The sequence below is a fragment of the Canis aureus genome, chromosome 19, assembly GCF_053574225.1.
Source record: "Canis aureus isolate CA01 chromosome 19, VMU_Caureus_v.1.0, whole genome shotgun sequence".
NCBI classification, from domain to species: Eukaryota; Metazoa; Chordata; class Mammalia; order Carnivora; family Canidae; genus Canis; species Canis aureus.
Genome location: NC_135629.1, coordinates 3,735,921 through 3,763,440, shown reverse-complemented (window position 1 = coordinate 3,763,440; position 27,520 = coordinate 3,735,921). Strand labels below are relative to the sequence as shown.

Here is a 27,520-nt window from a genome sequence, read left to right as displayed (position 1 = left end):
CTCAGCCGGGTGTCTGCTTCTACCCAACCCCCACCCCACTCATTCTCTTTCAAATAAAATCTTAAAACCAAAAAACATATAGTGTATTTTGCTTATCCTTTTATCTGCTGATGATGTGGGTTGTTTCTACTTTTTGATTATTGTAAATAATTTTGCTATGAACAACAGTGTATCATTAACTGTTTTCAAATCTTTTGGGTACATACCTAAGAGTGGGTTTGCCAAGACATATAGTTTGTCTTTCCTACCAAGCTAATTCTAGTTTTTTTGGATGCTATTTTAAGTGGAACTGTTTTCTTGCTTTCCTTTTTGGATAGTTCATTGTTAGTATATCAAAATGCAACCAGTTTTTGTATGTTCGTTTTCTATCCTGCAAACTTTGCTGAATTAGTTTATTAGCTCCAAGATATATTTTTATTTTTAGGTAGGAAATCTTTAGATACTCTACATATATAAGATCATGTTATCTGCAACAGAGATAATTCCACTCCTTCCTTTCCCATTTGGATGCCTTTTATTTCTTTTTCTTGCCAAACTGCTGTGGTTAGAACTTCCAGTATTATTATGACTAGAAGTGGTAACAGTGGGCATCCTTGCCTTCTTCCTGAACTAAATCAGAGGAAAAGCTATCAGTCTTTCACCAATGACTATGCTGTTCACTGTGTGCTTTTCCTATGTGGCTTTTATTATGGTGAAGTAATTGCCTTCTATTCCTAGTGTTTTGCGTCATGAAAGGCTGAATTTTGTCAAAGGCTTTTCCTGCATCAACTGAGATGACCATGTGTTTTTCTTGTTCTTTTCACTCCGTTAATGTGGTATATACTATACTGATCACTTTTTCAATGTGCAATCATCCTACCTCTCAGGAACAAATCCCACTGCTCATGTGTGTAATCCATTTAATAGGCTAAATTTGATTTGCTGGTATTTTGTTCAGTATTTTTGAATCATCATAAGGGCTACTGACCTGTAGTTTCCCTTTCTTTGTAGGGTTTGCCTGGCCTTGGTATCAGAGCAATGCTGGCTCAAGAATGATTTATTATTGTTCCCTCCTCTTTGATTTCTGGGAATAATGTGAGGATTGGTGTTAGTTCTTTCAATGTTAGAATTCACCAGTGAAGACATCAGGTCCAGGGCTTTTCTTTGTCGGTAGATTTTGGGTAACTGATTCGATCTCCTCACTTGACAATAAAGTATGATTTTTATTGAGTCAGTTTTGGTAGTTTGTGTTTCTATGAACTTATTAATTTCATCCAGGTTATTAAATTTGTTGGAGTACAAATGTTCACAGGACCCTCTTACAATGTTTCTTTTTTCCCCCCCTGTAGAATTGATAGTAACATTCTCATAAAGTTCATTTCTGATTTTAGGAATATTTGGCTTTTTCCTTAGTCAATCCAACCAGAAGTCTATCTGCTATAATCTATATCATTTCCTTTCCTTCTACTAGTTTTGGGTTTGGTTTGTTCTGTTTCTGATTCTGTAGGAAGTAAAGTTAGGTTGTTGATTAGAGAGGTTTCTTCAGGGGATCCCTGGGTGGCACAGCGGTTTGGCGCCTGCCTTTGGCCCAGGGCGCGATCCTGGAGACCCGGGATCGAATCCCACGTCGGGCTCCCGGTGCATGGAGCCTGCTTCTCCCTCTACCTATGTCTCTGCCTCTCTCTCTCTGTGACTATCATAAATAAAAAAAAAAAAAAAAGAGAGAGAGAGAGAGAGAGAGAGGTTTCTTCATGGGGTACCAGGGTGGCTCAGTCAGTTTAAGAGTCTGACTCTTGGTTTCAGCTCAGGTCATGATCTCAGGGTGGTGAGACTGAGTCCTGCATGGGGCTCCACCCTCAGCACGGACTCTCCTTGAGATTTTCTCTCTCTCCTTCCCCCTCTGCTCCACCCCTGCATTTGTGTGCACTCCCTCTCAAATACATAAAATCTTTAAAAAAAGATGTTTCTTCATTTTCTTTTTCTAACACTATTTATTTATTCATTCATGAGAGACTCAGAAAGAGAGGGAGGCAGAGACACAGACAGAGGGAGAAGCAGGCTCCACACAGGGAGCCCAACGTGGGACTCAATCCCGGGACCCCAGGATCCCATCCTGGGCTGCAGGTGGCACTAAACCGCTGAGCCACCAGGGCTGCCCTGTTTCTTCATTTTCAATGTTAGTATTTATTGCTATAAATCTTTCCCTTAACACTGCTTTGCTATGCCCTGTAAGTTTTGGTATGTGTGTTTTCAATTTATTCATCTCTAAGTATTTAAAAATTTCCCTTGTGATTTCATCTTTCGTCTATTGGTTCTTTAAAAGTGTGTTGTTAAAAAAAATAAAAATAAAAAATAAAAAAATAAAAAAAATAAAAATGTGTTGTTGGGGGCAGCCCCGGTGGTGCAGCGGTTTAGCACTGCCTTCAGCCTAGGGTGTGATCCTGGAGACCTAGGATCGAGTCCCACGTCGGGCTCCCTGCATGGAGCCTGCTTCTCTCTCTGCCTGTGTCTCTGCCTCTCTCTCTCTGTATCTCATGAATAAATAAAATCTTAAAAAAAAAAAAAAAAAAAGTGTGTTGTTGGGGCAGCCTGGGTGGCTCAGTGGTTTAGTGCCACCTTCAGCCCAGGGCCTGATCCTGGAGGCCCGGGATCAAGTCCCACGTCAGGGTTCCTGCATGGAGCCTGCTTCTCCCTCTGCCCCTCTCTCTCTCTGTGTGTCTCTCATGAATAAATAAATAAAATCTTAAAAAAAAAATAAATAAAAGTGTGTTGTTTAGGGACGCCTGGGTGGCTCAGCAGTTGAGCGTCTGCCTTCAGCTCAGAGCATAATCTGAAGTTCTGGGATCAAGTCCTGCATCGGGCTCCTGTATGAAGCCTGCTTCTCCTCCCTCTGCCTCTTTGTCTCTCATGAATAAATAAATAAAACCTTTAATAAAACCTTTAATAAATATATAAAAGTGTGTTAATATTCATAGATTTGAAATTTTTAGTTTTCCACCTGTTACTGATTTCTAACTTCAGCTCATTGTGGTCAGAAAAGTTATTTTGCATGATATCTACCTTGCTATTGAAACTTAAATTGTGGCCTAACACCAGGTGTCCTAAAGAAGGTCCCATGTGCACTTGAGAAGAACACATGTGCTGTTGTTGGGTGGAGTCCTGTATATGTCTGTTAGATCTGATTGGGTTATTCAAGTTCTCTATTTCCTTACTTCTCTGTTCTCTGGTTCTATCCACTCTCGAGTATCATGGTAAAATTGTCTATTTCTCCCTTCAGTTCTGTCAATTTTTGCTTCATATAACTTGATGGCCTGTCATTAGATGTATAAAGGTTTACCATTTTATCTTCTTGCTGTACTGAGACTTTTATTAATATATGTCCTTCTTTGTCTCTTGTATTTTTTTTCTTGTAAGTATTTTTTAAAATTTTTATTTATTTATGATAGTCACACACACACAGAGAGAGGCAGAGACACAGGCAGAGGGAGAAGCAGGCTCCATGCACCGGGAGCCCGACGTGGGATTCGATCCCGGGTCTCCAGGATCGTGCCCTGGGCCAAAAGCAGGCGCTAAACCACAGCGCCACCCAGGGAGCCCTCTTGTAAGTATTTTTAATTTAAAATCTATCTTGAAAAAAATAAAATCTGTCTTGACTCATATTTGTACAGCCATCTTAGCTCTCTTTTGGTTACTATTTGCATTGATTATCTTTTCCCACTATTTCATATTCATATTTTTTTGTGTCTTTGGATCTAAACTGAAAACTATTTGTAGACAACAAATAGTTGGATCAGGTTTTTTTTTTTTTTTTTTAAATTTTTATTTATTTATGATAGTCACAGAGAGAGAAAGAGAGAGAGGCAGAGACACAGGCAGAGGGAGAAGCAGGCTCCATGCACCGGGAGCCCGATGTGGGATTCGATCCCGGGTCTCCAGGATCGTGCCCTGGGCCAAAGGCAGGCGCTAAACCGCTGCGCCACCCAGGGATCCCAGGATCAGGTTTTTCTATCCAATATGTCAATCTGTCTTTTTGGAGAGTTCAATGCATTGACATTTAAGAAATTACTGATAAGGAAGGACTTATTTCAATCACGTTAGCGTTTGTGTTCTATATGTCTTACAGTTTGTTATTCTACATAACTATCTTCTTTTGTGTTCGCTTGATAAAAAGTAAAACTTTTTAATCCTTTCTCATTTCTTTTGTGGGTATTCTATAGCTATTTTCTTTGTCATTATCCCTGGATTACCTTTAACATCCTAAATTATGCACACCATTATGTGTATTTATACCAGCTTAACTTCAATAACATAAAAACTCGGCTCCTTGGGGCACCTGCGTGGCTCAGTGGGTTAAGTACCTGCCTTCAGCTCAGGTTATGATCCCACAGTCCTAGGACTGAGACTGTTCTGGTCTCTCTGCTCAACAGGGAGCCTGCTTGCTTCTCCTTCTCCCTCTGCCGCTTGCCCTGCTTGTGGGCTCGCTCTCTCTCTGTTCTTAAAAAAAAAAAAAAAAAAAATTTTTAAACAAAAAAAAACCCCACCCCCAAAACCTCAATTCCTTTATAGCTCCAACCCACACCCTTTCAGTAACTAATGTTACACATTTATGCATGTGTCCAAAAATATTTATTTCTTAAATGCCCTTTTTAAAAATTTTTATTTATTTATTCATGAGACATACAGAGAGAGAGAGAGAGAGAGAGAGAGAGAGAGGCGCAGAGACACAGGCAGAGGGAGCAGGCTCCATGCAGGGAGCCCGATGCGGGACTTGATCCCGGGACTCCAGGATCACACCCTGTGCCGAAGGCAGGCACTAAACCACTGAGCCACCCAGGGATCCCCATGTCCAAAAATATTTAATTTAAAAAAATATAAGGGTAGCCTGGGTATTTAGATATGGCCTAAATGAAGAGAATCCTTCAGGTTGAAAAGAAAGGACACTAGACAGTAACTCAGAACATTATAAATAAGGCCACTTGGATGGCTCAGTTGGTTAAGTGTCTGGTAAAGAAAATACTTGGAAAATGATAAAAGCTAGAACCTACTGTAACTTGGGTCTTTCCACTTTGGTTTATCTGGGAATGTCTTAATTTCTTCCTCACTTTTGAAGAATAGTCTTGCCAGATAAAGGTTTCTTGATTGACAGGTTTTTCCCTTCAACATTTTGAACATGTCCAACCCAAGTCTGGCCTCCAAGGTTTCTGATGAGAAATCTACTCATGACCTTATTGTTGAAAATAAGATGAAAGAAAGCAATCTTCCTCTTGGCTTAACAGATAATAGACCTTATTGTGTTGTATGCAACAAAACCCTTTCCTATACTGTGATAAAAACAGAGTTGCAGGGTCATTTTGAGGCCAATCACAGTTTAAGTGAAAGGAAATGGATATTTTAAGTGTAAACACTGAGGTCTTCAAAGCTAGAAATTGGGATCCCTGGGTGGCTCAGCGGTTTAGTGCCTGCCTTCTGCCTAGGGCGTGATCCTGGAAGCCCGGGATCAATTCCCGCATCAGGCTCCCTGCATGGACCCTGTTTCTCCTTCTGCCTGTGTCTCTGCCTCTGTGTATTTCATGAATAAATAAGTATGGAGAAAGAAAAAGAATGAGAGAAAGAGAAAGAGAAGAAAGACAGATACCTGGGTGGCTCAGTGGTTGAGCATCTGCCTTCAGCTCAGGGCACGATCCCAGGGTCTGGGAATCCCGGGAATCAAGCCTTCCATCCGGCTCCTGGCGGGGAACCTGCTTCTCCCTCTGCCTATGTCTCCACCTCTCGCTGTGTATCTCATAAATAAATAAATGAGAAAAGAAAGAGAAAGAGAAAGAGAAAGAGAAAGAGAAAGAGAAAGAGAAAGAGAAAGAGAAAGAGAAGACAGACGGATACCTGGATGGCTCAATGGTTGAGCATCTGCCTTCGGCTCTGGGCGTGATCCCAGGGTCCAGGGATGGAGCCCTGCATCGGGCTCCCAATAGGGAGCCTGCCTCTCCCTCTGTCTCTCTGCGTCTCTCATGAATAAATAAAATCTTAAAAAAAAAAAAAAAAAAAAAGAAGTACATGCTGTGTGTGCAAGATGCTTGCGGAAGAAAACTTGGTAATTATTGATAAGGAAATATTTACTTCTGCTGAGTAACATTTGTTTTCTGTACGTCTCTTTTTTGTTGTTCAGTTCTTCACTTACTGATTTTTTTGTATCTAGTTGAATTTTTAATGTAGTTTTATGTACCATTGATTCCCTCTTCTTTCCTCTTCTGTTTATTATTATTATTTTAGTGGTTACCTGGGGGTTGACAATTAACATCTTTTTAGTTTCAATGGTATACACTTTCTTTTTTTTTTTTTAAGTTTTATTTATCTATTTTTTAAGATTTATTTATTTATTCATTCAGAGAGAGCGAGAAAGAGGCAGAGACACAGGCAGAGGGAGAAGCAGGCTTCCATGCAGGAAGCCCGATGTGGGACTCGATCCCGGGTCTCCAGGATCACACCCCGGGCTGCAGGCGGCGCTAAACCGCTGCACCACCAAGGCTACCCTGGTACACACTTTCTAATCTGTCCCTTCTCCTTTACATTGTTATTATCAAAGATTACATCTATATACATTGTGTGCCTGTTATGACAAACTTGTAACTTTTATGTTTTTGTCATTTATTTATTTTTAAAAGATTTTACTTATTTTTTTAAAGATTTTATTTTATTTATTCATAGAGACAGAGAGAGAGAGAGAGAGAGAGAGAGAGAGGGAGAGAGAGGCAGAGACACAGGCAGAGGGAGAAGCAGGCACCACACAGAGAGCCCGACGTGGGACTCGATCCCGGGTCTCCAGGATCACGCCCTGGGCTGCAGGCGGCGCTAAACCGCTGCACCACCGGGGCTGCCCAAGATTTTACTTATTTATGGGGGTGGGGCATGAGTGGTGGGGATAGGCAGAGGAAGAAGGAGAAGTTTCCCAGCTGAGCAGGGAGGCCGATGCAGGGCTTGATCCCAGGACCCCGAGTTCATGATCTGAGCCAAAGACAGATGCTTAATTGACTGAACCACCCAGGCACCCTCATGTTCCTGTCTTTTTAAAATCATATATTTAGGGGCACCTGGGTGGCCCAGGTTCCTGGGATTGAGTCCCACCATCGGGCTCCCCAGAGGGTGCCTGCTTCTCCCTCTGCCTATGTCTCTGCCTCTCTGTGTCTCTCATGAAGGAATACAATCTTTTAAAAAATCATATATTTACAAAAAGGACAGAACAAAAGAGCAATAATATTGGCTTTTATAGTTACCTTTACCAGTACTATTTCTTCTTATGTCTTTGAGTTAGTATCAGTGTCTTTTCACTTCAGACTGAAGGACTCCCTTTAGCATTTCTTGTGGGGCAGGCATACCTATGATGAATAACCTCAACTTTTGTTCATCCGGAAATATCTTAATTTCTCCTTCAATCTTGAAGAATAGTTCTACCAGATACAGTATTCTCAGTTGATAAGGTTTTGTTCCCCCTCTCAGGACTTTAAAATGTCATTTGTACTGTCTTCTGGCAGCCATGAATATTCGTTTTTAAGATTTATTTATTTGAGAGACAGAGTGTGCATGAGCAGGGTGGAGAGGGAAAAGCAGAGTCCCCAGTGAGCAGGGAGCCTGACATGGGGCTCAATCCCAGCACCCCCTGTGCCTATGATTTCTGATGAGAAATCAACTGTTATAAACCTTATTCAGAATTCCTTATATATGACAGGTTGATTCTCTTGCTTTCAAGTTCTTCTTACTTTGCAAATTCAAGTTACAATTTGACTATAACATGTCTTGGTGTAAATTTCTTGAGTTTATTCTCCTTCGACTTCATTAAGCTTTTTGGATGTGTAAATTCCTTAGATCCTGGAAGTTTTTGGACATTAGATTTTCAACAAATGTATTGTTCCTCTCTACATTCTCCTTCTGGAGCTTCTGTGAAGCGTATCTGGCATGCTTGATGGTGCCCTGCAGGTCCCTCAGACTGTGTTCATTTTTTATAATTCTCTTCTCTTTCTGTTCCTCAGACTGAATAATTTTGATGGTCTTACCTTTAGCTTGCTGATCTTTTCTTCCGTCTGTTTACATCTGCTGCTAAACCCTTCTAATAAATTTCATTTCAGGGGCATCTGGATGGCTCAGTCAATTGAAAGTCTGAATCTTGATTTTGGCTCAGGTGATGACCTCAGGGTCATAAGATGAAGCCCCATTAGGCTCCCTTCTCAGCAGGGAGTCTACCTGAGATTCTCTCTCCATCTGTCCACCCCCCATCCCCACTCGCAGGTGCTCTCTCTCTCTAAAATAAATAAATCTTTGTTTAAAAAAAAAAAAAAAACTTTGTTACTGTACCTTTTTTCTACTCCAGGTTTCCTTTTTAGAATTTCTTTCTTGATGGTTTTATGCAGACACTATTCTCAATTGCCCTTAATTCTTTGTCCATGATTTCCTTTAACTCACTGAGTATATTTAACACAGTTGATTCAGTGTCTTAAAAAAAAAAAAAAAAAAAGAGATTGAGGGATGCCTGGGTGGCTCAGCAGTTGAGCATCTGCCTTTGGCTCAAGGCGTGATCCCAGGGTCGGGGATCAAGTCCCGCATGGGGCTCCTTGCAGGGAGACTGCTTCTCCCTCTGCCTATATCTCTGCCTGCCTCTCTCTTTCTCTCTCTGTGTCACTCATGAATAAATAAAATCTTAAAAAAAAAAAAAAAAGACGGATTTATTTTAAGGAGAGAGAAAGCATGGGCAAGTAGGGAGAGTAGGAGAGAGAAAGAGAAGTAGACTCCCTGCTGAGTGCAGAGCCCAATGTGTGGCTCAATCCCATGACCTCAAGACAATGACCCGGAAGAAATTAAGAGTTGGATGCTCAGCCACTCAGACACTCCAATTTAATGTCTTTAACTTACAATTCCAATGTCTGAGCTTCCTCTGAGATGGTTTCTGTCCAATTCCTTTCTTCCCTGTGAATGGGTCACAGTTTCCTGTTTCTTTTTATGTTTCATATTTTTTTCTTGTTGAGAAATGAACATTCTAAGCATTATAATGTGGTATATCTCCAACCAAGTAGGTCCTGGAGTTCCAAGACAGTTGATTCCAACTGCTCTCTCCAGGTCAATAGCTGACTAGGTAGAGGGGTTGCCCTCTAAAGATTCCCATTCAAGTCATTTTGTGTGACATCACTGCAGTCTATAATCTTTTATTTATTTTTTTAGTCTATAATCTTTTAATGTAAATAGTCAATCAGTCCAATTTTCAGACCTTGATCAAACTCATTCAAGCCCTTGAATTACTGCTAATTCGCTCAGCAGAAAATACCAAGTACATGAATATTTTTTGGACATAAATATGACCTGTTTTCTAGTTCTGGTGAAGGATCGAGATGAGTCATTCCTTCCTTAAATGTAACATCTTTCTTAAATCTCTTGTGACTATAGAAGACCATCACGGGAAAGAATGTGACATGCAGCAGAAGACAAAGATAATCTAATAACACAGGCTTAAAATATGAAACTAGGGGCTCCTGAGTTGAGGTATTGTTCAAAATACTAGGAGTGAGGGCAGCCCCGGTGGCGCAGTGGTTTAGCGCCGCCTGCAGCCCAGGGCGTGATCCTGGAGACCCGGGATCGAGTCCCACGTCGGGCTCTCTGCATGGAGCCTGCTTCTCCCTCTGCTTGTGTCTCTGCCTCTCTCTCTCTCTGCATCTCTATGAATGAATGAATAAATAAATAAATAAATAAATAAATAAATAAATCTTTAAAAAAAAAACAAAAAACAAAAAACAAAATACTAGGAGTGAAATGTAGTATTAAGAGGTGGTTGGAAAAAAAAAAGAGGTGATTGACTAGGAGTAGGGCAGAGAATTTACTTCAAGAGTTTTTGTTTTGTTTTCTAGATTCCACTTATTTATTCATGAGAGACGGAGAGAGAGAGGGGCAGAGACATAGGCAGAGGGAGAAGCAGGCTCCCTGTGGGGAGCCCGATGCTTCAAAAGTTTTGATTTCTGGATACAACCATCCAGTGCTCTAAAGGTACAGCTGGAGTTAATATTTCTAACTCTGTGCTCAGCACATATTAGGGACTTAAATATTTGCTAAAATATTTAGCTTCCTTTGTCTTAATAGAAGCAACTTTCTGGAAGCATACATAAGAAAGGATACAAAGAATGCTCCATACAGGTAAAGTACTTAGCTCACACTCCAGAAACCTTCTCTCTCTAAAATATGCCTTTTGGGGGGGGCACCTGGGTAGCTCACTCAGTTGACCATGCAACTCTTGACTTCGGTTCAGGTCATGATCTCGAGGCCCCAGTGAGGCTCCACGCTCAGCACAAAGGCTCCACGCTCAGCACAAAGTCTGCTTGTCCCTCTTCCTCTGCTCCTCCCCCTGTTCACTCTCCAAAAAATAAAACTTTAAAACACACCTTTTTAAAAATTTATTGTTTTTATTGGAGTTCAATTTGCCAACATATAGCATATTACCCAGTGCTCATCCCGTCAAGTGCCCCCCTCAGTGCCCATCACCCAGTCACCCCAACTCCCCGCCCACCTCCCTTTCCACCATCCCTTGTTTGTTTCCCAAAGTTAGGAGTCTCTCATGTTCTGTCATCCTCACTGATATTTTCACTCATTTTCTCTCCTTTCCCCTTAATTCCCTTTCACTATTTTTTATATTCTCCAAATGAATGAGACCATATAAGGTTTGTCCCTCTCTGAGCTGACTTCACTCAGCATAATACCCTCCAGTTCCATCCACGTCAAAGCAAATGGTGGGTATGTATTTGTTGTTTCTAATGTAAAACATGCCTTTTTTGAAGCAATAAATTTGTATTAGTAAAATAAGCCAGGAGTTACAATGTTTGAGAAATTAATGTTCTAACAGTCAGCAATTCCCAACAAATACCAAATAAATGCTTCCTCCAAAAACAGCCAAACTACCTCAACAATTAACCAGTCAGTGGCTGTGAATATGAGTTCACTATGAATATGACATAATCATTGGTTAGGAGCAATCAATGGATACAAATCAGGGTACCACACCATGCCCGCACTGCCCAGGTATCTTCAGTTAATGGTTAATCCTGTTTTTTCAGGAGCAGCCAGCTGTTTCCTCTTTCACCAACACCCTGTGCTTGCCCATGCCTACCCCTATGTGTCGCAAAACCTGTCAAATAGGTGTCCCTGCACAGTCACCATCTTAGACCAAGCTTGTAGGTCAAAACCAAGCAAATCTATAGGGTTCACGGTCTCTACAGTAGGAAGGACTGAGGTAGGAAAATATTTGTTTTCAAGGCTTCCTTCTGTACAACTGGATGTATGAAGTATATCATTACCTCTTCACATACAAAAACTGACACCTGTCCAGAAGCCTACTATCAAATCTTTTTCATACTACATCACCACCTTTTGTGGGTGGCTCCTCACATGTCACAGTCAAAAAGAAAAATTCCTCCAGGAACTACCTCACTCCTCTGGCATTTCCCTATAGCACTTGATACAAAGCATCCTTTGGATGCTTGATGTCTGAATGACTACATTTCCACTTCCTCTGTCACCAGGGGTAAAACTTGCTCTCTACTACAGCAGTGGGAAGCAGAAAAACCAACTCACTTTTCAGATTCTGACATGCACTGTTTGATTTTGGCCTGAGAACACTACAGATGAATTATTCATTAACTGTATATACCATCTGTCTAGGGAGCAGGTACATTAAAAGGCTGACCAATAGGAGCTCCTCACTCCCCTCTCACCCCCCCCTTCCCAAACTCACAAGGGGAATCTTGCTACTGCCTCACTTCTCCAGTGGTCTAACAGAAGTCTGGCCACAAGGCTCCACCCTTCACAGAAACAGCATGCCTTTCTCTCCTCCAAGTAGATCATGGATGCTCTATAACTCCAGATGACTTTATGGGTGCATAGAAATGCAAGCCAGAGAAGACTGCCATTTGGCAGGGGAGCTGGCCAGTCATGTGCAGACAAGATTTCATGTTGTTGTCATGCAGAAATGATTAGCTATAACTTTAGAATAAGCAAGGGAAAAAAAGAATTGCCTGATCCAGTGTACTTTTTCCCTAAAACACAATCGTTTCTCCCAATTCAAACTAACAGTCTTTCAACAGCCCTAAAAATAAAGACTGGGCCACTGGTTTACTCCTTATCTGTGAAAATTAATTAACTCACTCCTTATCTGTTACAATTTAAAAAAAGAAAAAACCATTTTAACTCATGCCAAGTCTCAGACACTCCTATGGAATCTGCTTTTACAATCCTCCACCAGAAGTGACAAACAAATCTCATTTGTCAGAGACCAAAAAAGTTGGTAAAGGGACGCCTGGGTGGCTCAGTGGTTGACCATTTGTCTTCAGCCCAGGGCATGATCCTAGAGTCCTGGGATGGAGTCCCACATTGGGCTCCCTGCACGGGGCTTGCTTCTCTCTCTGCCTCTCTCTCTGTGTTTCTCATGAATAAATAAATAAAATCTTAAAAAAAAAAAAAAAAAAAAAAAAGTTGGTAAAAAATCCATCTAGAGTGCAGATTATAAACTGTGTATGTTCAAATACCACAAGAAATGACCATAGAAGTCAAAACATGAAATGCATAAAAGCTTCATGGACCTAATTTAAATACTTGCTTTCCAAAGTCTTTTTTCAATCCATTACATAAGACACATGGGTTGTAAGGACTGAAAGATACTGCCCCATCAAATCCAAGGCTCCTTGGATTTCCAAGGCTTCCTCAGAAACCAGGTTTTCTATGGTTTGTAGAGCTACTACCTTGCACAAGGCTTGGGATATGGTGGTACTCAATAAAACCTACTGACTTGTATGAGCAATTATACAGATACATATACAGATACATATTTGTCCCAGATACTTAAGAGAGAGAATTTAGCTGCCTCCCTATGCCAGGGCACCTTAGAAATGCTTCTTCTAAATTTCTTGATGGATGAAACTGTCAAACAAACTGATTAAAGAACCAGGACAAGGGGTAGAAAGAACACCAATTTAATGAGAAACAAACGTGTTTGAGCCTAACTTCAACAAAGTTCTATGAAAGATGGAAAACTGCTGAGCTTGTCAAAATGTATTATGAAGCAGAAGCAAATAAGACAATAGTACTGTCCCACAAAGAATAGATCAGAAGAGTTAAAAAAAAAAAAAAAAAGACACATGTAGGTGGGTAATTAGTTTGGATAAAAAGATTTCTAGTCAGTGAGGAAAGGATGACAATACAACGAAATACTGGGACAACCACATGTTTGGAAAGATTGTGATGTCATACTGCAGCATATGTAAGAATTCCAATGTACTAAGTATGAGGGGAAAACATCGTTTTTATTGCCCTTAGGATAGGGAAGGCTTAAGTATATTTAACATAAAACCCCAAAACTAAAACAAATCAACAGATGTTGACTATAGCAAAGTTTCTTTACTACGAAAACACACCATTAACCAAACCAAGCCATGTATAACAAGCCTGGAATGTTTGCACCATGAAAAAGGTCAATATTCTTGCTCTATAAAAAGTTTAGTTTAAAACAAAACTAAAAAGCCTCACTTGAGCTTTAGAGAAAACAGTCAATTCACAGAATAAAAAGAAATGGCTAACATTTTTAAAAAGCTACATCTATTCATCAATAAAATAAAAATGAGGTATCATTTAAATTTCCCCATTAGGGGATGCCTGGGTGGCTCAGTGATTAAGCAAGCGTGTCTGCCTTCCGACTCCGGGCACGATCCCTGATGCTGGGATAGAGTCCTGCCCCAGGCTCCCTGTATGGAGCCTGCTTCTCCCTCTGCCTGTCTCTCTGTGTCTCTTATGAATAAAATATTTTTTGAAAATTTAAAATAAATACATAAATTTCCCATTAGTTAAACTAGCAACCATGAAGAAAATTGACAATTGGCAACTATATAAATAGAATTCTCAAACTACAAATGTAAAGTAGACAACCTTCTTGGAGGCAGTATAATGAATACCAAATTTTAAGTATGAATAACAACTATAAGGTAATGATCAAAGAAGTGGATAAAGATAAATACTAAATAACTAGGGGTTTTTTTAGATTTTATTTTATTTTTTAAAGATTTTATTTGTTTATTCATGAGAGACACAGAGAGAGAGGCAGAGATATATGCAGAGGGAGAAGCGGGGTCCCTGCAGGGAGCCAGATGTGGGACTCAATCCCAGGACTCCTGGATCACACACTGAGCCAAAGGCAGATGCTCAACCACTGAGCCACCCAGGCATCCCTAGATTTTATTTTTAAGTAATCTCTAGGCCCAGCATGGGGCTCTAACTCACAACCCCGAAATCAAGAGTCACATACTCCACGGACTCAGCCAGCCTGGTGCCCCTTAAATAAATTTTTTTTAAGATTTATTTATTCATGAGAGACACACAGAAAGAGGCAGAGACATAGGCAGAGAGAGAAGCAAGCTCCCCACAGACAGCTGGACATGGGATCATGCCCTGAGCTGAAGGCAGACACTCAACTGCTGAGCCACTCAAATAATTTTCTTAAAGAGGAAAGTTGGAACTAACTGAAATATTCATTTAGAGGATGGTTAAACTTGGTAAATATGGTATTACACAGCCATTAAAAACAGTATGTACTGGGGGGCACTTGGGTGGTGAAGCTGGTTAAGCACCTGACTCTTGGTTTTGGCTCAGGTCATGATCTCAGGGTCATGAGATTGACCCCTGTGTCAGGCTCTGCCCTCAATAAAGTCTGCTTGAGATTCTCCCTCCCTCTCCCTCTGCTAATTGCCCCCCAACGGCTGCGTGTGCACACTTTCTCTAAAATAAATCTTAAAAGAAAATAACAGTAGGTAATGACAAAAAAAAAAAAAAGGTGTGTAGTACATACAATATACTTTTTTTTTTTAAAAGCAGGTTACAGAAGAGTGTACATTGTATGATACCATTTAAATATAAACAAGATTGGAAGTATAACCACCAAATTACCCAGAAGGGTGAGAGAGAACTATTCACTTACCACTGAAATTTAGAAACAAATCCGTTTTAGGAAAAATCTAACCACCTATATAGTGCGATAACTCTTGCCCCTCATAAAGAAGTCAATGAGCAGGACCTTCATGTGGGTGATAGCTTTTAAAATGGCTTAAAGGGTCCTCAAAGTTTCCTATAGCGTCATCTTGTCAGTTGGGATATTGCAAAAGCCACTGCAGTATGATCAAAAGCCAAAGAAAGCCAAAATATAAAATGATCTTGAGAAGAGCCAATCTGCTACTCTTGTTTTGCAGAAGTGGAAACGGAAGCTTAGTAACTTATTTAAGAGCCATACTGTGGCCCTGCTTAAGAAAGTCTCTTCAGGGACGTCTGGGTGGCTCAGTGGTTGAGTGTGTGTCTTCGGCTCAGGGCATGATCCTGGAGTCCCGGGATGGAGTCCCACATCGGGCTCCCTGCATGAAGTCTGCTTCTCCCTCTACTTATGTCTCTGCCTCTCTCTCTCTCTCTGTGTCCCTCATGAATAAAAAAAATCTTAGGGCAGCCCAGGTGGCTCAACGGTTTAGCGCCGCCTTCAGCCCAGGGCTTGATCCTGGAGACCCAGGATCGAGTCCCACGTCAGGCTCCCTGCATGGAGCCTGCTTCTCCCTCTGCCTGTGACTTTGCCTCTTTCTCTCTGAGTCTCTTGTGGAGAAAAAAAAGAAAAGAAAAGAAAAGAAAAGAAAAGAAAAGAAAAGAAAAGAAAAGAAAAGAAAAGGGAAGGGAAGGGAAGGGAAGGGAAGGGAAGGGAAGGGAAGGGAAGGGAAGGGAAGAAAGAAAGAAAAGAAAAGAAGGAAGGAAGGAAGGAAAAAGAAAAGAAAAGAAAAGACTCTGCAATCCTATAGCTTCTGGCCTACTGATTTCAAACAATGTGAAGAATTTACAGATATTTCTTTTTTCAGCCAGAGAACGCAACAGATGTGCATACACACACACACACACACACACACACACACACACACAAACATCAAAAGCCATTTGGAGGACATATTTTCAGTTCTTTCCTTCAAATGATGAGCTTTGGGGGAAAACATAAATTAATATCTACCCTGAAGCCCCTCTCCTAGAGTAGGCAAATGCATACACAAAATGAACATAAGACACATTTATGAAATACAAGTCACAGGCGTTCAATGAAAGCTGAGAGTAGCCACAAAAAGCTTTAAAAATGGAGCTCGTGGTACCTGAGCCAGGCAGGATGCCAAAAGAAGAACACTGAAATGAAGGGAAGTGACAGGAGCCAAGCTGAAGGAAGCAAGGAATGTGTGGCAAGGAACAAGTAAGTAAAACAATTTAGGATAAATAAAACAATACAAGGTGTGCATCAGAGAAAGGACCAAACCAGAGGCAGTGTGTGAAGAGACATAACCAAGGGCAATGGAAAACCAAGGGTTCTCTGGGCAGAGAAGGAACAACCTAAGGAGTACTTTTAAGACTATCTGATAGTGCTTTACAAGAAGGGGGGCGGGGGGCTGAGAAATCAGTAAAAGGATATCTACTAAGTCTATAGGATTCCAGCACTGAAAACATGGAAGGCAAGGGAATACTCAATCGTTTCTTTCACACCTGCTTCTGCAAAAGGTATTTCAAGGCACTTGAATTGAGATTATCACACATCATTTAAAAGAAATACAGATTTCTTAGGATAGGTGATCTGTCAGTGAGGCAAGGTGGTATCCTTTTCCTCATTTAAATTGCCACTTGACTGGAATGAGAATCTACAAATGAGGCATTCTTTCCCCCAACAGCTATTACCTATTAACAGCAAGCCACTGTAAAACTAGTACTATTTCCCAAATATTTCCAACTCTGTGCTTTCTGGGTCCACAGCAGAATCACAGTTCTTGATCTCTTGTGTGGTGTGACTCATCCTGGCCAGAGAGCTGGAAGCTGAAGTGACGTGTCATTCTGGGGTGGAACATTATTAACTGCAGGAGCAAGACCCTCCAGTATTTCTTTTCCACTTTGCCAAGATACGCAACAATATTCCGTACCATGGCTGCCCCTTCAACTGAAGTAGGAATGATGCAAAGCCTCTGGAAAATTTATGTTGCACATGCTGCATGAACAGAAAATAAACCTATGTTGCTTTCCACCATTTTGAGGTTATTATTTGTTGCAGAATAACCTAGCCTATTCAGTCTCATACAGCTGGAAAATTCACTACCTGGAAAAAACTTACATTTCAAAAGAAGTAGTCAAAGCATCCCTCTTTAAAAAAAACAAAACAAAACAAAAAAAAACTTACTAGGATGCCTGGGTAGCTCAGCGGTTGAGTGTCTGCCTTCAGCTCAGGGTGTGATCCCGGGTTTGGGGATCAAGTCCCACATCAGGCACCTTGAGAGGAGTGTGCTTCTCCCTCTCTCTGTATCTCTGCCTCTCTTCTCTGTATCTCTCATAAATAAATAAATAAAACTCTTAAAAAAAAAAAAAACTTAAACTGAACAATAAAATTTACACAGGCTGTTCTTCCAGAGAAGACGTTATTTTCCTCATGACCATTAGGGTTAAAGAAATATCTGGCAACTTGGAATATGGAGTGCCAGTTCCAATCTCACTACTCAGGCCTCCATGATACTGAGCATGTCCTTTGGGCCATTTCCTCATCTGAAAAGAGATGGTCACAATTCATGCTGCTTGAATTGAACGCTGAAGTGAAGCTGAAAACAAGGTAACAGGTGAGCTCTGTAAGAGACTGATCATACATACTTTTGTTCCTTGTATCAGTCATGTGGAAGGGGGGAAAAAAAAAAAAAAAACTAAAGCAACTTTTACAAAGGAGTAAGTTCCCTGCAAAGCAATTCTCGTTAAGAGGACTTTGCAACCCAGCCTAGATTCTTGACTATGATGCACCCCACTGCTCTCAAGCTTTCTAAAGGCAGGTACCAAATCAAGAGCTGAGTTTTTAGCCAGAGACCTGGACGATGGTGCCTTTCCCCCCTCTTTTTTGGTAAAACAGATTGGAAAGCAGAGATAGTAAAACAGTTACACAGAATTATTTCCTATAGCTCAAAGCTTTTGCTAGCAACCTTAGTTTATCTCAAGCATTTACCTAGTAAAATAGATTATCCATAAATTGGTAAGAGGAGCTCAAAATGGGCCAGCAGGCTAAAGAGGAAAATCAAATTGTTCTGTCTCCATCCCATCCGTCCCAAGCCAACTCCTTTTAATGTGTTAAAGGCACTTATGTGGAAGCATCTCTTTCAAAGTTTAAACACATTTGTATTTGAGTCCTAGTCCCACTAATCTCTCAACATGTATTTCTCTAAGTAAATTATAACATCAAACTCATTCCTTATCCATAACTGGGATACCACCTGCTTTACTCAGTAGGGTACTGAGGTTTAAGTGAGAGGATGCCCTATCCTAGCACTACCTAGTGAAGTACCACTTTGTTAAACATAAACCCTTCAAGAAGGCACTGGAGTGCCTCCCCTCCCCCACTCCATCTGGCCCCCATACATACAGTCTTTCCCAATTTGGAGATACTGCAGCTACTCCATCTGCCTTAGCATTTCCCTACCTCCATTCATTTGCTTGTGCCATTCCCTCCAACTATAATGGGTTTCCCAAGTCTCCTTCCATACCAAAACTCCACTCAGCATCTACCGAACCAAGACATCTGAACACCTCTGGCATTTTCTTTAAGCTATTTTTATGACTTCCATCCGCCTTGTTTTACAATTATTTCTAAACCTCCAGTGATCTTTATTTTATATTCCCCACAGCTGCCAGCAGTGTTTTCTTACACCAGACAATAAAAATCTGTCAAATGAATACAGAACACAGTTTAGCATCCAAAAAAGCTCTACATATTAATCACAGGCCCAGAAGCATAACTTACAAATAGTAACTTACTGTGCAAAGTTAGAACTGGAAAAAAAAATTTAAGTTTACTGAGTAGTGTTTCAAGATCTATCCTAGAATGATTCATCCCTGCTCTCCAGGAGTTTAGAGTTGTTTTTTTTTTTTGGGGGGGGGCGGGTAGGAAGGGAGGAAAAGTCATGTAATATTTCAACCAAACTAGGTCTATAGTAGATGTACAAAGCTCAAGATCACTCAGCCAGAAAACTGCTGGTCAAACACCAATATCTAAATGGTCAGTCAGAGCCACCTGGGTGCTCAGCGGTTGAACATCTGTCTGCCTTTGGCTCAGGGTGTGATCCTGGAGACCCGGGATCGAGTCCTGCATTGGGCTCCCTGCATGAAGCCTGCCTCTCCCTCTGCCTGTGTGTCTCTGCCCCTCTCTCGAATAAATAAATCTATAAAAAAAATAAAATAAATGGTCAGCCAGAATATGCAAACAGACCTATTTCTAGTATGTGTATGAATGAATCCAATATATTTTAGTACATGTATGAATGAATCCAATATTTTCAGGGCTCAAGCTTAGATCAAAGAAGAATCTGAATGAAAGCACTGTTTATTATGGCTAGATTTATACCCTACAGATGATACTTTTGGGCCAATTCCACCACCAGGAATGGATCCAGATCATAAATGCAAAAACTAATCCACAACTATGGAGGACTAACCACTCACTAGACAGAAACCAATCTGCTTTTCTAACCCTAACAGATTTACGAAGCATTTACAAGAGGTTGTCTCAAACTTTAACACGCTTAGCTCCTTAAACAACTTCTCTACTCCTTCAAGGATTGCCTATACTGGTACTGAATGGGGCTATAAAAAGTAGGCTCCTACCCGGGCGGCAAAAAAAAAAAAAAAAAAAAAAAAGAAAGAAAGAAAAAGACGACAATTGTTAACAAAGATGTGGAATATTTGGAACTCTCAATACTGCTGGTGGGAGTGAAAGCTGGTACAACAATTGGATAATTGAAAGTATCTACCAAAGTGCAATACATTTATGGGCTGAATTGTATCCCCACCAAATTCATTTGTTAAAGTCCTAACCCCCAACACCTCAAAATGTGATGATCTTTGGAGACAGGGACTTTAAAGATATGATTTGAGGTTAAATGAGGTCATGAGGGTGAGCTCTAGTCAATATGACTGATGCCCTTATAAGAGATTAGGATACATGGGATCCCTGGGTGGCGCAGTGGTTTGGCGCCTGCCTTTGGCCCAGGGCGCGATCCTGGAGACCCGGGATCGAATCCCACGTCGGGCTCCCGGTGCATGGAGCCTGCTTCTCCCTCTGCCTGTGTCTCTGCCTCTCTCTCTCTCTCTCTCTGTGACTATCATAAATAAATAAAAAAAAAAAAAATTAAAAAAAAAAAAAAGAGATTAGGATACAACAGGTACAGTGGAAAGACCATGTGAGGACACAGGAAGACAGCCACATACAAGCTAAGAAGACAAGTCTCTAAACAAGTCAAACCTACCAACACCTTGATCTTGAGCTTCTAGTTTCCAGAATTATAGGAAAAGAAATTTCTTTTGCTTAAGCCTGTGGTATTTGCTACAGCACTCCCACAAAAGAATACAGATACATACCCTAAAACTCAGCCTTTCCACTGCTTGGTATTAACGTAATAGATATATGTTAGTTAAAAGACAGACACAAGAACATTCATACAGAATGATTTGTAACAGCCATAAATTTAAAACTATCCAAATGCACATCAATAAATTAATAAATACATTATGGTATACCACATAATAGAATACTTCTGAGCAATGAAGATGTAGTTTACAGCTGCACTGAATGCAAAACACAACAATGGATCGAAGAAATCAGACAAAGAAGAATATGTAGTGTGTGATTCCATTTATACAAAGTCCAAATGCAGCAAAATCACATTATAATGTTCAAAATCAGCAGACTCATTACGCTGGGAGGATGGGAGGATAATGACTTGAAGGAGTCACAAGGAGGCTTCTAAGTTTATAAAAAATATCCAAGTTCACTTATTTGTGTACTTTTCCGTATGTCCTACTTCAAATTCAAAGTTTACTAACATAGAAATGAAAAATTACTTAAAAACAGGAGCAACACTTTACTTATCAAGTGTCACCACACCAAATAACTTTATTCTTGAACTGGATGTATCAGGTTCTTTACCAGTTGCCATTAAACATATGAAAAACACAGCTAGTCTGATGATGCCCAGCTTCCTATCACTGAGTGTTTTTTTAGGAAAGATCCCATAGGTCAAAGACCCAAGAGTGTTCAGTCCCCCCATAGTTAAATTACCATACTGTATCTTATTCAACTGCATAAAAGAAAGATTAAAGTATACATTCATAGGAAGAAAATAACCAGTTAACACTGTGGTCTTCCTCTGGGTAGTGAATCGATTTCTTTTTACTTCTTCTTTTCCCCTGGGGGGGGGAGGGTGTTCCCCCTCTTTTTTCTTAAAAATAATTGACTTGTTTACTAATCAGCAAAAGAGAAACATAATTTTATTAAAGATTTATTTATTTTAGAGAGCACATGCAGGCATAAGCAGGTGGTAGGGGAGCGGGAGAGAATCCTAGAGCCCCCTCCCTGCTAAGCGCAGAGCCCCAGGTGGGGCTCTATTGCAGGACCCCAAGATCATGACTTGAGCCAGAAATGAAAGAGCCACTTAACCAACTAAGCCACCCAGGGGTCCCAAGAAATGTCATCCTAAATAAAAGGTAGTGGGGGGTGCCTGGCTGGCTCAGTGGGAGGAACACGTGACTCTTAATCTTGGGGTTGTAAATTTAAGCCCCATGTCGAGTGTAAAGATAACAAGAAAAAACCAAAACTTTAAAATGGTAAGTACTACACAAACACTAAAAAGCATTTAGAAACAAGTATTGTGTAAGAAGGTTTCTACAGAATGTTAATACTCTTTAGCAACGGTCAACTGAATGGCAACATGTCATAGGATGAGTGGCTCTTAACTTGTAGGCTGTCCAAATGACCCAGGGTAATTTCCGGGGTCCTCAGATCTGTAAGTGCATAGAGCACTGCTGGTAGATTGACTAAATACCATATGTAAGAGGCACTACTTTTTAAATAAATTCTATGCTGTTACAACTGGGTTTTTAAAAGGTTAATTCATATTGGCTTTATCATGTACTCTCAAATTACTCAAACTAAAAGTTCATCAAATGGAAATAAACTTTTAATTAAAATTGCACACAAAAATTAGAAACCAACAATGTAGCTATTTAGCTCACAATGTAATTTTTAAAGGATTACCAACCCAACTGAGCTGAACAACTATAGGAAAGCCAGTAGCAAGCACAAGCCATCTTTACTTGAAGGGTCAGGGAGAACAGAGAAGCTCCACCGTTTCTGGCAGCAATCACACAAGCAAGCTCATTTGAGAGCCAAGTGAGGTTACAGAATTCCTAACACTGTCAGGTCCCCAGGCCTCCCTTACCATGCCTCCTCAGTCTTGCTCTGCCCGAACAGCAAGCAGTCTGAGTCGACCAGGAAATGGACAACAAAGTCAGACTGAGCTCCACAGCAGTGACGACATCACCAAAACAGCCTAGAAGAGGCTTGAGGTCCCTTGCATTAAGAACTGCATCCTCAGGCAAATGAGCAAGGCCAACACTGTATGCCACCACTGGAACCAAGTCCCAAGCTTTCTTCCTCCCCTACAGAGACATTCTGTAAGTAGTTATTCTTAAATTTGTTTTTGAAATCACAGCCTGAATACTAAAATTGAAACTAGTCAGAGGCACTGCTAAAAAGCCTACTCTGATTTCACCCACCACACATCACGTTTACCTTCGATTCACAAATCACACTGACCACAACCACCATGAAGAAGTTTTAAAACACAAATGCAAGCTATTTTTCTGTGTTTAGGAAAAAGCAGAAAATAGAAGGAAGATGTGAGAGCAAAAAACTGAAGAGATCAACACGTTGCAAAATGTGTCTGCAGCAAACTGCAGACAGGCATGGAGATCTGGGAGATGGCAGTAACAGATGATTGTCTGCTAACACAGGATGGCTGACCCGGGACACAATAGCAACCTTACATGGGTGATGAGAGTCTGCAGAAAGCCAGCAGCCACAAGGTGGGGGGGGGGGGGGGTGCTCATCTCTACAGCTTTGGTCTCCTTCAGAGGATGACATCAGTACCAAGGGGAACCACCGGTTAGCCTTACTCTGGAGGACTCGTCCTTACTTCCCCAGAAAACTCTGCCTGTCTGTATGTAACTCCTAGTCCAATATTTGGTCAAATCCAAAGCCTTATTTGTTGAATTGTACAGATGTAGAGTTAAACGCTTTATCACAGAATAATGGTAAATACTTATGTCAAATCTCAGAAAGAAACAGTGCATAAGAAGACTATCACAAAAGTGTGGTCTGAGTTTGCTACACCTTTGCAGAGAAAGGCTAATACTAAATAGAAGGGCAGAAATGACCGCACAATTCTCTTGGAGATTAGAAGCTAATCAATAATCAAAACCAAGTTTTTGTTTCACTTGGTGGTGGGATCGCGAATCGGCTTCAAAGCCACACTTTATTATAAAACAATGCTCTTGATTACAGGGTTTGGGGGTTTAGGCCTCATTGGCATGAAAAAACGTAACAAAACAAGCAAATGCCCAAGTGACTGCTAACAATTACCTAGAGAGATATACTAACAAAACTATTTTTAGAGTGTCTTCTCTACATTCCACCCTTCTGTTTGTTTACTCATGCAGTTCTACACAAACATAAAACTTACATCTCCTTTTAAAGAAGGGGAGCCAGAGCAGTGGCAGGAGTTGGGGTGGCGTAGGGCTTTATTTAGTAAAATACTGGGACTATAAATGGTGGACACTATATTAAACTTTCTTCATCGGCTAAAAAAATAATAATAATAATCCAGCATGCCAAATGTGCTTTTGCTCCAAGAGCAGAGCAACAGCAAACGTTTACAGTGTCAAATAGCAGTGACAAGAATTCCCTCAAGTGAAGGACAAAATGCCAGTGCAGCAAAAGGAAAAACATATTTAGTCTTGAAGGTTTCTCTTCCAAAGACATGACCAATTTGAAACTGTAACATTATCCTCTATACTCTCAAGAGCAAATCATACAAATGCTATTACAATTAACAAAGCCTTCAAGTTGGCCAGAACATCAGACTGCCTACTATGGATTCACATGCAGTGATGAGAAAAGATTCCTCTTTCCAAAAGCCTCAGGTTCTATCACCAAGCCATTCCACAACAGAATTCCTGGCCATGATCACACGCCATTTTTAAATTCCTTCAGGACAATAACCACACCTGTCTCCCTGAGTCAATAACCAGTGATGCCTAATTCATGGTAGATACTCAAAACATCTCTGAATGAAAAGGTGGTCATCATTATTCTCTAAATTCAAACATTATTTAAGACTCACTTAAATATATCAGTTTGCCGATATATTTAACTGAGTGATACCCAAATATAACTTTGGGTAGCAAAGTTTAAAAAGAAACTAAATTAGAATACAATAGGATTGGGAGAACTAAGCTTTAGCTTGGACAGTATTTTCAGAAATACTCACAACTCACCTTCCAGTTCTCAGACTCAAATCTGAACAAAGTCTCCCAAGTCTGAAGAGAAACACACTAATAGGAGACTCTATTAATCCATGGATGATAAGTCATGAGGCTAATCAGCTGCTTAAGTCACAAGGAAAAGACAAGAGGCTGTTCTTTTGGAATCCAAAGAGAAGATACAGTATTTTCAACAGGACAGAACCAACTGACTAGACACCCATGTACTAAGGTTTTAAGAAAGGTTCACATGGCAGGATTGCCAGGCTTACTTCATTTCACAAAACATTTACTTATCAAAATTTTTCAGACCTCAATTAAGCACTTTGCTAAAACTGCAGAGCTTCTAATCTACTGCCACTACAGTACAAAAAAAAAAGTTGTGTTAAAAGTCACAACCGCAAATGGAACATTTTATGATTTTAAGGTAGCACTAAGTTGGCTGTAGGGTAGAACCGAAGGAGGCTTTCAAATGGCATCACTGGAAACAAAGGAGGCGGAGAGAGGAAGATGCCAGGTGACAAAAGATAGATCACAAACTTCAGGAGCCTCGGAAAGCAATACAACCCAGAGACTGAGCACAGTACTCCGGAGTCTGCCTGCCTGGGCTGGACTCTCCGCTCCATTACTTATTAGCTGGATGACCTTGGACAAACAACTTAACCTCTCCATTCTTTGACAATTACGGTACCTCAGAGAGCTGTTCTGAGAATCAAACACAAAAATCTATGCAAAGGTCTTGCCACGCTGCCCAGAACACAACCAGCGCTCAAATGTTTGCAATTATTCTTCTCAATTTTCCACCTTTACGAACCACTAGGCATCAAGCTTCGATGTAATGCAGTAAGAGGCCCCCAATGCGGTGGGATCCAAACATAGCTCTAGAGTCAGCCACCATCTCTCACCCAGTAAGTTTGAAAACTTCCTTCGGGATTGACCACAACACATTTACGACAACAAGCCCCCTGTCTCCCAGAGCCAGAGGCGTCTCACATGTATACAAGCGCTTGGGGCGAGCCCAGTGCACGTGACCTGACTCACCGCCTTGACTCAGTTGCCGTCAGGGAACCTCCCGCACTAACAGGGTCAGGAACGTGCCTCGGCCCCGGGCGCCTGTTGGCAAGGCCCGCGCGGTCGGCGGCGCCCCGGGCCAGCGTCCCCGGACGAGGCAGCGGGCGGGGTCGGCTCCGACACACTCCGCTCGCGGCTCCCAGGGACTCGGCCCAGCGCGTCCCACCGCGGCGCAGGCCCTCAGTGTCCGGAGGCCACCCAAATCAGGAGACACTCCGGGTGTGAGGTCTTGACGCTAGCGGCAAACCAGGCGTCCCAGGCAGCCGGCCCGCGGTCCGCAACCCGACCAGAGGTCACACCCGGCGACCTCTGACCTCCTCCCCGCCGGGTGCGGTCCGGGCCTGGTCTCGGGCCCCGAGCTCCGCAGGGTTTCCCCACGGGGCCTGTACCGGCCCAGAGCCGCCCCAAACTACCGGCGACGGGAGGCCCAGGCGACCGAGGAGCTAAGGAGGGGGATGGGGCCAGGCCACCGGCCAGGCTGGGCCCGCTGCTTACCGCAGCCGCTCCGCTGGAGGCTCCGGGCAGGGCGCGTCGCTAGGGCTCCCGCGGAGGAAGTGGAGCAAGGATGGACAGGGGCCGAGGACAAGTCCAAATTCCGGTTCCGGCGGACTCCTCGGCACTCCCCAGGCCTTCAACGCCGCCGCTGCCGCCGCTGCCGCCGCCTTGGGCTTTATGGCCAAGACTCCGGCTGCGCTCCCACTTCCGCCACCGCCGCCGCCCCGAGCGGAAGTACCTGTCACGAGACTCTAGACGCCAAGAGTGCGGGGAAGGAGCCCCGCCTCAATATTGCGTCACGTTCCGGCCGCCTCTGGGCTGAACCTGGATCACGTGGTGCAAATATGTCTGCCCCCAGGCAGTTGTCGCCATCTTTGAGGCTCGTACAATGAGGAGGACGACGCCATGTTGAATCCAAGAACCGATGTCTCGGCCATCTCCCCGGTGTCCCCGGAATAACGAAAGCCAGGGAAGAGGACGAGATTAAACTGGCTCTAACAGTAGTGTCCCTCTGCAGAAGGCACAGATCAGTCAACTAAGTAATCCTACTATGTGCCCTGAGCTCTTCCGGATCCGCAAAGCAGCATGCTCTAGGAATGGGCTTTCTCATTGAGAAAGTGGTGGGAGATAAGAGAGTGATTATTTGACACACTTGCAATGCTTTGGGAAAGGGTACCCCTATTTACTGAACACCTGCCGTGGCCCTATACTGCACCTTTGGATCATCTCTATTTGTCCTCACTTTAGCCGCTTAAGGAGAGATTATTTTCACCATTTTGCAAATAGGGAACAGAGACCCACCACAGTTACTTGACCTCACTCTCACACTTAGGTGGTAGAGTGAGATGAGAACCAAGGGGTGTCTGATGTCAATGTGCATGATCTAGTAGGCTGAAAACAACTGCACCAATGGTGTAACAGAGTGGTAGAGACACCAAGGTGAATTAGGCATTACCAGAACATTTCCTATGGCAGAAGAGAGGGTCCAAGAAAATGGAAAAATAGTGTAACCCAACTAACCTGAGGTTGCTCCTTAATGAGTCACAGATACACCAGATGGAGTTGTCTCACAAAGTAAACTTTATTTGCAGCAAATAAGGAAATTGCTGGGAAATAACTGCCAAATCCATGGCTCATGGATCAAGGGAGAATGGGTTCCTATCATTTGGGGTTAGGATGATTGTTTAGATAGGGAAGCCTTGTCATCGAATGTAGAGGTGGGCAAAAGGAGGTGCTTGTGTCTTAAGGAAACATGCCTACACAAACATACATTGTATTTTATGTATATAAAGCTTGTGCTCCTCCTTGGGTCGAGATTTTACTATTATAACGAGGTAACTTGGTCACTCTGTGGGTCACTCCATGGTCCATCTGCATAGGCATGAGGGTTAAGTCCAAAGTGGTCTGTGTGATCTGGGCAGTTGTTATTGTTTGAGGGGTATTTTGGTTTCCATCAGGGAATATTATGCCCCTCGGATCTTTTGCCTGAGTTAAGAGATAAGCTGGAAAGAAGAACCTAAGGAAAAATGTGAGACCCATCAGTAAGTACAATAAGCAGGTA

At 41.9% G+C, this 27,520-nt stretch overlaps 1 protein-coding gene across 1 annotated transcript in view; it reads right to left on the bottom strand.

The window, feature by feature from the left end:
• Positions 1–26,196, bottom strand: part of RAB7A (RAB7A, member RAS oncogene family) — a 72,315-nt gene extending 46,119 nt beyond the window's left edge. The window contains exon 1 of the mRNA XM_077857616.1: positions 25,960–26,196. The gene's annotated coding sequence lies outside the window, so the exon portion shown is untranslated. The remainder of the gene's footprint in view (positions 1–25,959) is intronic.
• Positions 26,197–27,520: the final 1,324 nt, after the last annotated feature.